Source organism: Hyla sarda, chromosome 5 (genome assembly GCF_029499605.1).
Source record: "Hyla sarda isolate aHylSar1 chromosome 5, aHylSar1.hap1, whole genome shotgun sequence".
In the NCBI taxonomy this organism is placed as follows: Eukaryota; Metazoa; Chordata; class Amphibia; order Anura; family Hylidae; genus Hyla; species Hyla sarda.
Window position 1 is genome coordinate 224,480,820 of NC_079193.1, and position 14,232 is coordinate 224,495,051.

The following is a 14,232-nucleotide window of genomic DNA, read 5'->3' on the forward strand; positions in this document are numbered from 1 at the left end:
ATTTATGTTGTTCTTTTAATTTTACTTATAATAAAAAAACTAAAATTCCAAATGCTTAATGACATTCTTATTTATAACTGTAGGTACACTTTACACGAACTAGACACAAACAGTGTCCAATTGTTTTCCTTAGTGTTGTTTAAACAGTTTACCAGGCACAATAGTTGCTTTTTTCTTGTTCGGGAAAGCATCCAAGAGAACTCTCTATAGATCAATTAAGACATTTAGAGCAAGTACTTGCTAAATATATTTTTAATTTATTGTCAACATAAGTATTATGAGTTTTAACTAAGGTGAAAGAGATTATTGCACAAATATTTAACATCATCGATCGGGGTACAGGGGTCCCTCAAGATAAAATAGTCTCATGTTACATGATTTTCAACATACAATGGTCTTTTATAGACCATTGTTACATGAAACTATACTTTTTACAAAGCATTATGAGCCGGACCCTCTCACTTGGTCTCCTAGATAACCATACCATCACCAGATCCAGTGCCATAAAAATGTTATTACTCAAGTTACCGTATTTATCGACATTTATACCACTATGATCCCCTACTTGCATTTTGTTTTTCCCCCTTACCTGGCCTGCGTGCTCCAGTCACTGCAGCCGCCGCTGTTTTAAAGTGGCCATGCAGATCCTGACCAAACAGCCGGCACCTAATTCACTTACCGACGACGGCTGCCAGGACATCTACCCCCACTGATCCCCTGCTTGTATTTAGGTTTTTTACCCCTTACCTGGCCTGTGCGCTCAGGGCCGGTACAAGGATTTTTGCCTATACATTCCCTCCCCACCTCCCCCCGACAACAGCATCCGCTTTACAGTGCCCCCATATAGTGCCTGTGCCCCTTATAGTGCTCAACATATACAGTGCCCCTAGATAATGCCCATGGCCCTATATATACAGTGCCCCCAGCCCCCATATAGCACCCAATATATTCAGTGCCACCATATATTCAGTGCCCCTGCCGGGCTGCCCCCATATGTACAGTGCCCCCGTATATCTTGTGAAACTCACACTCTTCTCTGGTCTCTCTAGTCTACTCTGTTGCTACTGACTTCACTTCCACTAGCACCAGCAGAATGATCCTCTGCTCCCCTCCCACCATTCTCTGCTTCTGTGTGATGGCACAGTCATGCAAAGCCTTAGGACACAGTGGCGTTGCTAGGGTTGGTGTCACCCGATGCGGTAGAAAATGGTGTCAACCCATACACCCCTCCCCAAAGTAATCTCATAGCCTGTTTTGAAGGACGCCAGAAGCAAAATGTGTTGTGGAAAATGTTTTCCAGTATAATATTCAAATATACCAATTGGCACGTAATGGAAACGTGCTAAAGATGTTTTACCATGTAAAACTACAGCTCCCATTATGACCTTAGCAGTGGTATGGGGATGCTGGGAGTTGTTGTTCACCCATTATTACTGCAGAACTTAGAAACCATTTGGCCCATCTAGTCTGCCCAATAATCTGAATCCTATCAATGGTCCCTGGCCCTATCTTATATGGAGGATAGCCTTATGCTTATCCCATGCATGCTTAAACTCCTTCACTGTATTTGCAGCAGCCATTTCTGCAGGAAGGCTATTCCATGCATCCACTACTCTCTCAGTAAAGTAATACTTCCTGATATTACTGCATAAACCTTTGCCCCTCTAATTTAAAGCTATGTCCTCTTGTGGTAGGTTTTCTTCTTTTAAATATGCTCTCCTCCTTTACCGTGTTGATTCCCTTTACGTATTTAAAAGTCTCTATCATATCCCCTCTGTCTCTTCTTTCTGTCTCAAACAAACAAACAAAAAAGGAGCCGCCCCAAACCAGCAAGGCATGAGGCATGCTGGGATTTCTAGTTTTCAGCACAGCAAGAAACAGGAAATAGAAGCAAATATAGGAAAACAAAGTGGGGGATAAAAAGACAACAAAGAACGGAAATAGAGTAGGCTAAACAACAAGAATAGAAATGAAACAAAACAAATAGGGTAAGTTAAAAACGGAAAAACACGTTGACCACCGGAGTACCCCTTTAAGGCAGTCGGCTAGCCCTTTACTCTCTTGTACGTGCCTTCCTTCCTTTGTTTGTAATTTAGTTATTCCTTGTTTTAATTTCCTTTTTCCATTTATATATCTGAAGAATGTCTTATCCCCTTTTTTCACAGACTGAGCTAGTTTTTCTTCTGCCTGCGCTTTGGAAGTTCTTATAACTTGCTTGGCCTCTTTCTGCCTAGTCTTGTAGATTTCCCTATCTTCATTGCTCTGGGTTGTTTTATAATTACTAAATGCTAGCTTTTTGTTTTTTATGATTTTGGCCACTTCTGCTGAGTACCACAGTGGTCTCTTCCTTTTCCTGCTTTTACTGACAAGTCTAATGCAATTTTCTGTTGCCTTCAATAATGCATCTTTTAAGTAGTCCCATTTCTGCTGGACTCCATGTAATCCGTTCCAGTCTGACAGGGACTCATTTATGACTAATCTTATGTTTGTAAAGTCTGTTTTTCTAAAATCTAAAACTTTTGTTTTTGTGTGGTGTGACCCCTTCACTGTTCTTATATTAAACCACACTAACTGGAGATCACAAGATCCCAAGCTTTTGCCTACATTAACATCATATACCAAATCCCCATTTGTGAATACCAAATCTAAAATGGCCTCCCTCCAGGTTGGCTCCTCAACCAATTGTTGCAGAGATAATCCCAGTAGGGAATTTAGAATATCTGTACTCCTGGCAGAACTAGCTATTTTGGTTTTCAAGTTTATTTCCGGAAGATTGAAGTCTCCCATATTGATAACTTCTCCTTTCATTGTCATTTTAGCTATTTCTTCAATTAGTAGATCATCTAATTCTTTAACTTGGCCAGGTGGTCTATATTTCACACCTACATGAGTTACTGTCTGATTAACAAACTGCAACGTAACCCAAACTTACTCTATGTCTGCCTCACTAACTTGTATTAGGTTAGATTTTATGCTATCTTTCACATATAGGACCACTCCTCTTCCTTTCTTGCCATCTCTGTCTCTTTTGTATAAAGAGTGTCCTGGTATGGATATGTCCCAGTCATTACTTTCATTATACCATGTCTCAGTAACAGCCACTAAATCTACATTCTGAGATGCCATTATTGACCCAAGTACATTGATTTTATTACCTAAACTGCGGGCATTTGTAGACAGGACTCTGAGCTTATCATTTCTTAACCTCTCTGCTACTGACATGTTCTGGCATTGTTTCAGGGGGCAATTGGACTCATGGATTTTCACTCTTTTGCCCCCTCTTCTTAGTTTAAATACTCCTTATCAAATTCTTGGAATTGTTCACTGAGTACATTCGTTCCTTTGAGAGAAAGATGCAAACCATCTTTGTTGTACAGTTCCTTTCTATTCCAAGTAGAGCTGTGTTGTCCCTGTACTGGACTTGGTCCCATACCTTTGTCGTAAGTCCCCACAGTCAGAGTTCCTCCATGCTTTCGGGGCTCTCCTGGTGGGTTAACCCCTAGTCGCCTCATAATGCTATTCAAAAATGTATATATTTAATATAATTAGTCATAGTGTAATAAATGTACAGGACCTTAGGTCATGTGATCACTAGTGAATTGTGTTATGCAAGGTTCAAGGACCTTTGGGTCATGTGATGGGGTCATGTGATGTGACCATAATGCTTTGGGTCAGGACAGACAGGTCTGGGAACCAATAAGCTTTGATCCTGCCCCTTCAGTACATAAGGGCGCTGTATCCAATTATCACTCTCTTCTCTCTCTCCCTCGGGATATGAAAGCAAGCACAACTCCATACACTTCTTCAAGTCAAGTTAGGCCTGAAGCCTTCAACTTCAGCAGCTTTCTAAACCGTGAGTTAATCCAACTCCAATATTACCAATCCTATGTGACTACTGAACCTAAATATACCCCTAAATTCAGTGGAACAGCGTACAGCAAAATCAAAGCTTATTTGACTACAAAGTCCCAGCTAACCTGTGAGGAGCCTGTATCCCAGTCCTCTTGTAAAAGACTTTGTTATCTGCATTTGTATGAAATCTGCAGTAAAGTTATTTCTAGTTTACTACAACTTCTACTGTGGACAATCCTTTATTCCTCCCTATCGTTCCTTGGACGGTGGCGGTAGGACATATACATAGAGGAAGCCCGCACCCTGGCGTCACGACAATCAAGGGTAATGCTACACCCTGCATCACTACTCTGCAACACCCCTGTTCACCATTACCCCTCAAGCTCACCACAGAGCTATCATGAGACACAAAGGCAAATCCTTGCTCTTGACACCATTTACTAAGCCATAAGTGTAACTCCTTAATGCGCCACTGCCTATCATTCTGAATGTTATGCACAGGCAGAACTTCAGAAAATGAAACAGTAGATGCAAAATCCTGTACATCATTACCAAGTGTGATAAAAGATTCCTTCACCTCTGAAACTTCATTGCAAGCCAGGTCATTTGTCCCTAGATGGACATTTGTCTCTAGATGGACAAGAACATCCACGTCCCCTAGAACTACAGTGACTACAACTCTGATGGGACATAGTGAGGAGAATACACAATAATATCAGTGACTACAGGAGACGTCTTCTCTATAGTCTTCCCTTATCTAATTCAGATGTACATACCACCAGGTCCAGCTAAATCTTCTCTCTGCAGAACTTGACTCCCAGATGGCTCCTCACTTTGTCAACAGCATCTGATTCTCTATATGAAAATGATAATTAATATAATGCTGCCAGGCACTGTATGCTCTGAATATAATACTACCACACACTGCACTCTCTGAATATAACCCTGCCAGACACTATATTCTGTAAATATGATACTGCCACACACTGCGCTCTGATTATAAATCTGCCACACACTTTATCCTCTGAATAGAATACTATCACACACTGTACCCTCAAAATATATAATACTTCTACACACTGTGCTCTCTGAATATAAACCTGGCACACACTGTACTCTCTGAATAGAATACTACGGTGTGCATTTTAGGACATCGTCAGTCATCAGCCGTAACTCCGTCCTCCATCAGGTGAAATGGCGTCCCACCTCCTCCCTCGGGCCAATCTCCATCAGGCATCAACCGCAACTCCCTCCTCCCTCCTTTGTCATCCTAAAGTCTCTCATCTGAAACTCTGTCATCCCTCAGACAAAAAAAACTTTCCTGCCGTGTAGCAGAGCCGAGTCAGTGTCGGCTCTCTGTTATATGGGTTCTGCTGTACACGCTATTCAATGTCGGCTCTGCTATACAGACTCTGTAGCACATGTATTGTCTGTAGTATACACGTGCAAGTTTCAACTCTCCTATACATGCTGTGCAGCGTCGGCTCTACTATGCGGCAGGAAGTTGCGCCTGAGGGAGAATCGTTTGAGGCATGACGGTGTTTTGGATGAGGGAGGATGGAGTTGTGGCTGAAGGATGACGATTGGTCCGAAGGAGGAGGCGGGACGCCGTTTCACCTGATGGAGGATGGAGTTACGGCTGACGACTGACGATGTCCTAAAATGGACACCGTAAAATACTACTGTACACTGCACTCTCTGAATATGATACTACTGCAATTTGAACCCTCTGAATATGATACTACTGCACACTTTACCTTCAGAATATAATAATACCACACACTATACCCTCTGCCACACATTGTATCCTCTGTATATAACAATACCACACTTCACTCTTTGAATATAATATTATTCCACACTGATCCTCTAAATATAAACTTGACATACAGTAAACCGTCTGAGTACTATACTGCAACATATTGTGGCACATAAAAACTGTATCTCCCCAGAAATTCCTTATATGATACAGCATACCTCTGAGATGCAAAACACTGTGTGCCCCTCACATATAGTAATAATGCCTCCTGCCCTGTGCCCCCTACATATTAAATATAACAATGCCCAGTGATGTCACAGTACAGCAATAAAACACCCAATGTCACAATACAGGAATAATAGACCCTGAGATGTCACAACACAGGCATAATACACCCAATGATGTCATAGTACAAGGATTATCCACCGAATGACGTAACAGTACAGGGATAATACACAATGATGTCACAATACAGGGGTAATACACACAGTGAATGTTACAGTACAGGAATAATACACATAGTGTATCTCACTGTGTGTATTATACCTCTACTATGACATCATTGTGTGTATTCTCCCTGTACTGTGATGTCATAGTAGAGGTATAATACACAGTGATGTCATTGTACAGGAATAATACACACAGTGATGTTACAGTACAGAGATAATACACAGAGTGATGTCACAGTACAGGGATAATACACACAGCGATGTCATAGTAGAGGGATAATACACAGTCATGTCACAGTACAGGGATAATACACAGTGATGTCACAGTACAGGGATAATACACAGTGATGTCACAGTACAGGGATAATGCACACAGTGATGTTACAGTACAGGGATAATACACAGAGTGATGTCACAGTACAGGGATAATACACACAGTGATGTCATAGTAGAGGGATAATACACAGTGATGTCACAGTACAGGGATAACACACAGTGATGTCACAGTACAGGGATAATACACAGTGATGTCACAGTACAGGGATAATGCACACAGTGATGTTACAGTACAGGGATAATACACAGAGTGATGTCACAGTACAGGGATAATGCACACAGTGATGTCATAGTAGAGGGATAATACACAGTGATGTCACCGTACAGGGATAATACACACAGTGATGTCACAGTAGAGGGATAATAAACACAGTGAAGTCATAGTACAGAGATAATACACACAGCGATGTCATAGTAAAGTGATAATACACAGTACAGGGTTAATATGCAATTATAGAAAAAGACGGTGTTAGAAACTCACAATGGGGGTGGGGTAAGGATTGGCAGGGGTCAGGGCACAGTATTTATAGAGTTACCTATGTAACCTGCCATCCATGCCATAACCATCGGTTCTGTTGCTCTCTGGTCAATCCTCTGCCCCCCAGCAGGCCTCTGTCTGCGATCAAATGACCAGCAGGGGGAGGAGCTGAGCTGGAGGCAGAGATCGCTGTGTGCATGGCAGTGTTTCCCAAGCACCATACAGATATAGCAAAACTACAAATCCCAGCATGTCCAGACAGCTTTTGGCTATCTGGCCATGCTGGGAGCTGTGGTTTTCAATAGCTGGATGCACACTGCTTGGTAAACACTGCTATATGGAGGCAGTGAAGGGGTCCATATACAGTGGTCCCTCAAAATACAATGGTAATCCATTCCAAATGAACCATCGTTTGTTGAAACCATTGTATGTTGAGGGATCTGTGCAATGGAGAGAATAGGAAGTTGTACTCACCTGTCAACGCCCCCCCCCCCCCCCCGGACTGTCACCGCTGCCTTGGATGTCGTCGTCCATCGCTGTCGCCGCGTCCCCGCCGCTCCGGAACGTCTCTGCGGCCCGGGATCATCGCTCTCACGTCGCCGTCATCACGTCACACCGCACGCCGCTCCTATTGGATGACGGGACAGCGTGCGCAGTGGTGTGATGACAACGATGGAGAGCGACGGCTATGATGGGGATCCCGAAGAGGAGCTTTGGAGCCCCAAGGACAGGTAAGAGACCATCACCGCAGCACATGGTGCACCGTAAATGGCTATCCGGCGGCAGCTGAAGCAGTCAGCGCTGCCGGATAGCCGTTTTTGCGATGGCCCCAATATACAAAAGCATCGTATGTTGATGGTGCCTTCAACATGTGATTGCCTCGGAGAGGCCATCGCATGTTGAAATGATCGTATGTCTGGGCCATCGTAGGTTGGGGGTCACTGTATATACACACAGGACAAGCTTTGTATGTCACAACAGAGCAGGTATATTTACCCTCCCCTGGCTCCCCACTCATGGTAGGAGCCGCTTGCAGTCCAGGCCCGGCTGTTTGAGTCCTCTGTGACTGTGGTGACTCATAATGATGCGCACAGTCCTGAAGACGCCGCAGTGACAGTCACAGCCCCACACACTGCTGTGCTGTGCCTCAGAGAAGTGATCGCCCAAGGGGTGGCACGGCTGTAAAATGTTTAGTAAGAAAAAAAAACTGTTACATTTTTCCACCATCTTTAAAAAACCTGTTTAATTCCATGTTTGTTCAGGATCTGCAGTCTGGCTGCGGCCACTTTAAAACAGTGACCAGCGGCAGCTGCAATGACCAGAGTAGGATTTATCGGCGTATAACACGCAGGTAGGGTTTTAGCTTAATATTTTAGTTTAAAAGTGTGTGTTATACACCGATAAATACGGTAACTTGGAGAAAATACACATAATATATTAATAATAAGCAAAAATTATAAAGTAAATAGCTAACTGAAGCAGTGAGTAAATTAGAGGTATTCCAGGATTTTTTTCATTTGACGATGCTACGGGGGCTGTAAAGTTAGTGTCTGTACCTGTGTATGATGGTGGTGTCGCAATTCTTATATGATCTTTGACACAATTTTTAACAGCATCCAAAATGCAGTGAGGATCGAGACATTGCATCACTAGTCAGGCGATGACAGGGAGCCTGTCTGCCTCAATGGGTGGAGCAACTGCTGGGTGGGAAGGAGATCATTCTGCAGTGAATTGTAGTTTTGCAACAGCTGTAGGCACCCTGGTTAGAAAACACTGGTCTATTAATTACAGCAGATCATGGAAGGCAGCACCCCTGTGCCTCAATGGGTTGGGTGGCTGATGTGTGGGAGGGAGAAAAATTATCTCACACTACAAACCAGGTGTTATGGGACTTGTAGTGTGACAGAGGGATTTCCAACAGGAAATAGCGATTTCACAAAAAAGATAGCCGCAGTGTTATAGTGGACTCACAACATAGCATTTTAGCCCCAAGACCAGAACAGATCCTTCCTAAGCATATCCACTACTGTCTGGCAGGTAAGTACTAAAATCACCTTCTGGTGGATAACCCCTTTAAACGTGATATGAACTGGAGCCTCCTGCTCGGTCTCCTAGGTAACCATACCAACAGATTGCTCTGAAACTTAGACTAGGCCAAAAGCCTAGACAACACAGAATTGTGATAACTCTGTGAATGCCTTGAACCCAATTAAATATCTCTGTAGATACTTAAAAATTAAGTCCACTGATAGTCCCTATCCGACCTCACAAAGCTTGAGAGGACCGGCTAAGAAGAATGAAAAAAATCCCTAAATATAGGGCTGTACATTTTGGGACATCATACTCAAGAAGACTGGAAAATGTAATCACTGCCAATGAGGATTTAACATAGTCCTAAGTAAAGGTTTCTGAAGACTTTCTGGTGTCTAGTCTTCATCTGTCTACCAGCTGTTGATAAAAGAGACTACTACGAGGGTAGCGGACATCCTGTGGAAAAGTTCAAATCTTTTTTTGCAGGGTTCAAGGGTTGAAGAATGCACAATTCTTTAGACTTTGCTCCCTGGTTTAACATTTACCTTAATCTGTTAGTAACCCAATGAGTTCTCTACCGCTTTTTTTTCTTGTTAGAGTGCGTTCACACGTCCGTCTGTCCCCCGTTTAGGTCCCGTTGTTGCTGCTTGCTAACGGATTACATACGGTTGTAAAATAATCCCATTGATGTCAATGGGATTTTTTTTACAATCCTTTCAAATCCGTTTGCACCTGTCTGCGCTCATTTCCGTTTTTAACGGGAGAAAAGACGGTGCATGCAGTATTATTTTTCTCCCGTCAAAAAAAAAAAGGAAGAGAAAATGGATACAGTAAATTTAACATTGAAGTCTATGGAAAATGGATGAGCCTTTAATGTTATCCGTTTGCATCCTTTTTTCAATCTGTTTTTTGATCCGTTTTTACTTCTGAGCATGCTCAGAACACAAAAAAATATATATATTTTTTGGTTTATTACCTGAACAATAACGGATACAAATGGATACAAACAGATAACATCCGTTTGTATCCGTTATTGGCCGTTTTTTTTAAAAGTCCGTTTTTATTTTTGATGGGAGAAGAACGGGACGGGTCTAGATGGCCGTGTGAACGCAGCCTTAGTTGTGTTCTGTGCCGCCTATCTAACTACTACATATTCACTATTGTGACCCACTATTCAATTGTAATACTTTTTCTGTCCAAATCTTTATCTTTGGAGTCATGAACAGATATTTTTTCTAGAACATTAGAAAAGTCTAGTTCTTCATCTTAGTGAATAGAGATGATTAGTGCTTTAGTATATAAAAGCTCTCCATATCAATGTATTGTTCTCATGAAAAGGCCTCTTTTGACATGCAATTTAGTCTCTTTGTGCTAAATTCACCTGTAACTTCCATGCAAGAATACAGCTGGCAGAAACCAATGTGAATCCTATACCTCCATACTTTACACATAAAGTAACCATAAAATTATCACAAGCATGAATATTATCTATTAGCTCACATAAATGCCTTCCAAAGGCATAGGTCTATCTTTGGGGACATTGGGGGACATGTATCATTGTTTGTGTATGGTAGAAGCATTTTACCCCTTTTCCCGATTTCTAAATTATGTGCAGAAGCGCTAAATTTATCAATTAAGTGCAATGAGCTTCATAAATTGCGGGTAAATATAGTAATCTCCTCAATCCACTGTTTGGAAAATAGAATCGATGATTTAGAGCATCTCTCTACGTTAAGTTCCAGATGGTTTATATTTGCGCAAAAAAAGCAGCTCTTGCGGCAAAATTTTTGGTGTAAAGGAAAAGTACGCAGTTAATAAATCCATGTGTACTATAGATGTCACTCCAAGGTACCCCGATTAGGCCACATCTGGAGGAAATGCTCTACCAAAACGTGCGCAAAAAAATGTGCAAAAAAAGGGCTTGCGCAAAATTTTGCGCAAAAAAATACACACAAAACAGGGGAAAAATCTTTGATACATGTCCCCCATTGAGAGGTATGTATGAAGGCTATTACACCATTTTTTTAGTGTGTTTTGTTGCTATTTCCTTTACATGTTACTTTTAGCGACAAACAGTCGCGCCAAATGGTTTAGAACATTATAACTGATTTGACGGTGTTAGTCGTGATTTCAGTTAATATCATACATTGGTTTGGAATTCGTTATTTGCGACTTTTCGATTTGGCGCAAATTTCCACACCAAAAATAAAATGACAGAGAAAATAACTACGACAATAGAATGTAGAACATTTAAACAGTGCCCAACCAAAAAATTGAAAAAGGACCCTGAACAATAAAAGAAGCAACCTGATTGGTTGCTAGGGGAAAATGCAACACTTTTCCAAGGCAGAGGTCTGGATGAATATCCCCCCTAATGCACAAATTAAAAGCAGCAAAAAAGGCCCTGGCTGTGCGAGCTTTACCTCTGTAAACCAGCCCAAGTCACAAGGTCAGATTTAACTCCTTAAGGACTCAGGGTTTTTCCGTTTTTGCACTTTCGTTTTTTCCTCCTTACCTTTTAAAAATGATAACCCTTTCAATTTTCCACCTAAAAATGCATATTATGGCTTATTTTTTGCGTCACCAATTCTACTTTGCAGTGACATTAGTCATTTTACCCAAAAATGCACGGAGAAACGGAAAAAAAAATCATTGTGCGACAAAATCGAAAAAAAAACGCCATTTTGTAACTTTTGGGGGCTTCCGTTTCTACGCAGTGCATATTTCGGTAAAAATTATACCTTATCATTATTCTGTAGGTCCATACGGTTAAAATGATACCCATCTTATATAGGTTTGATTTTGTTGCACTTCTGGAAAAAATCATAACTACATGCAGGAAAATTTATACGTTTAAAAATGTCATCTTCTGACCCCTATAACTTTTTTATTTTTCCACGTACAGGGCGGTATGTGGACTCATTTTTTGTGCCGTGATCTGAAGTTTTTATCGGTATGATTTTTGTTTTGATCGGAATTTTTGATCACTTTTTATTCACTTTTTTAATGGTATAAAAAGTGACCAAAATACGCTTTTTTGGACTTTGGAATATTTTTGCGCGTACGCCATTGACCGTGCGATTTAATTAATGATATATTTTTATAATTCGGACATTTACACACGCGGCGATACCACATATGTTTTGTTTTTTTTTTTACACTGTTTTATTTTTTTTATGGGAAAAGGGGGGTGATTCAAACTTTTATTAGGGAAGGGGTTAAATGACCTTTATTAACACTTTTTTTTAACATTTTTTTTGCAGTGTTATAGGTCCCATAAGGACCTATAACACTGCACACACTGATCTCCTATGCTGATCACTGGCATGTATTAACACGCCTGTGATCAGCATTATCGGCGCTTGACTGCTCCTGCCTGGATCTCAGGCACGGAGCAGTCATTCATCGATCGGACACCGAGGAGGCAGGTAAGGGCCCTCCCGGTGTCCGGTCAGCTGTTCGGGACGCCGCGATTTCACCGCGGCGGTCCCGAACAGCCCGACTGAGCAGCCGGGTCACTTTCAGTTTCACTTTAGAAGCGGCGGTCAGCTTTGACCGCCGCTTCTAAAGGGTTAATACCGCACATCGCCGCGATCGGCGATGTGTGGTATTAGCCGCGGGTCCCGGCCGTTGATGAGCGCCGGGACCGACGCGATATGATGCAGGATCACAGCGCGATCCCGCTTCATATCGCGGGAGGCGGCGCAGGACGTAAATATACGTCCTGCGTCGTTAAGGGTTTAAAGGGGTACTCCGGTGAAAACCTTTTTTCTTTTAAATCAACTGGTGGTAGAAAGTTAAACATATTTGTAAATTACTTCTATTAAAAAATCTTAATCCTTCCAGTACTTATTAGCTGCTGAATGCTACAGAGGAAATTCCTTTCTTTTTGGAACACTGATGACTCACGAGCACAGTGCTCTCTGCTGACATCTCTGTCATTTTAGCAACCGTGCATAGCAGATGTATGCTAAGGGTAGCATGGTGGCTCAGTGGTTAGCACTGCTGCCTTGCAGTGCTGGGGACCTGGGTTCAAATCCCACTAAGGACAACAATAAATAAAGTGTTATTATTATTATATTAACATCAGCAGAGAGAACTGTGCTCGTGATGTCATCAGAGAGCATTCCAAAAAGAAAAGAATTTCCTCTGTAGTATTCAGAAGCTAATAAGTACAGGAAGGATTAAGTTTTTTTAATAGAAGTAATTTACAAATATGTTTAACTTTCTGCCACCAGTTGATTTAAAAGAAAAAAGGTTTTCACCGGAGTACCCCTTTAACTGCCTCACAGTCAGAAAGTTCCGCCGGGAATTCTGGGGCAGGAGTCTGCGACTTTTGTAGGGCTGCATTTGTAGCAAAATTGCAAACTTGCATGCGAAAATTGAAAAGCTCAATTGATAAATTCCATTTGATGCAAAAAAACACATAAAATCACACATTGCAACACCATTATTGATACATACCCCCCCAGTGTCTTAAAGGGAACGTATTATGAGTGAGAGCTCTGTTACATCAATAGGATCTAAGTTAAGGGCTGGACTTTAGTATATTTTTGCATGTATATAATCCTTATGACCACATGTTATATAAAATATATTACCCTCCCTCCCCCCCCCAAAAAAAAATAAAATTAAAGAGTACCTGTCATCAACAAAAACTTTTAATATGTTGCTCATAATCATTAATGAAGAGATATTGTAATATATCTTCATTAAAAAATATTAATATTTATACCAGTTTTTTCATTTTATACTTTTGGCCACTAGGGGTCACTCTTCTATGCCTGGTCTGCAAGCAGCATCCTATGCTTTTCATAGTAAGTGTACAGCTTTTAGGACTAATGCTGAAGGGCTCTGGTCCTTCCATCGGAAGTTCAGTACTCTCAGCTCAGAACTCCCAGCCTGTGAGCTACAAGCCTGCACATGCCTCTCATATGACAGCCAGTCACCTCCCCCTCCCCCCTGCTCTGTGTTCTCCCTGCCCCTCACCACACATTATCTTATACATTGTATTATCTCACTGTACTCCCTGCTCTGTGCCCCCCCCCCCCCCCTGACATTCATCTTAATTACTGCCTCTGTAATTGTTCCCTCAGCCCCTGGTTCTCAGCATTGACTTTTTAGTGCAGAGATACACAGGAGAGAGAGAGAGAGAGAGACAGGCTGCCGTCCCTTCCCTGTACTTAGTCTGTATGCACACTGCAGAGCAGTGTTTCCCAACCAGGGTGCCACCAGCTGTTGCAAAACTACAACTCCCAGGGAGAGCAGCATACAGGAAGACTGGCAGAAGCAGAGTCCCAGCCAAGCTTCATGTGACATCATGCCTG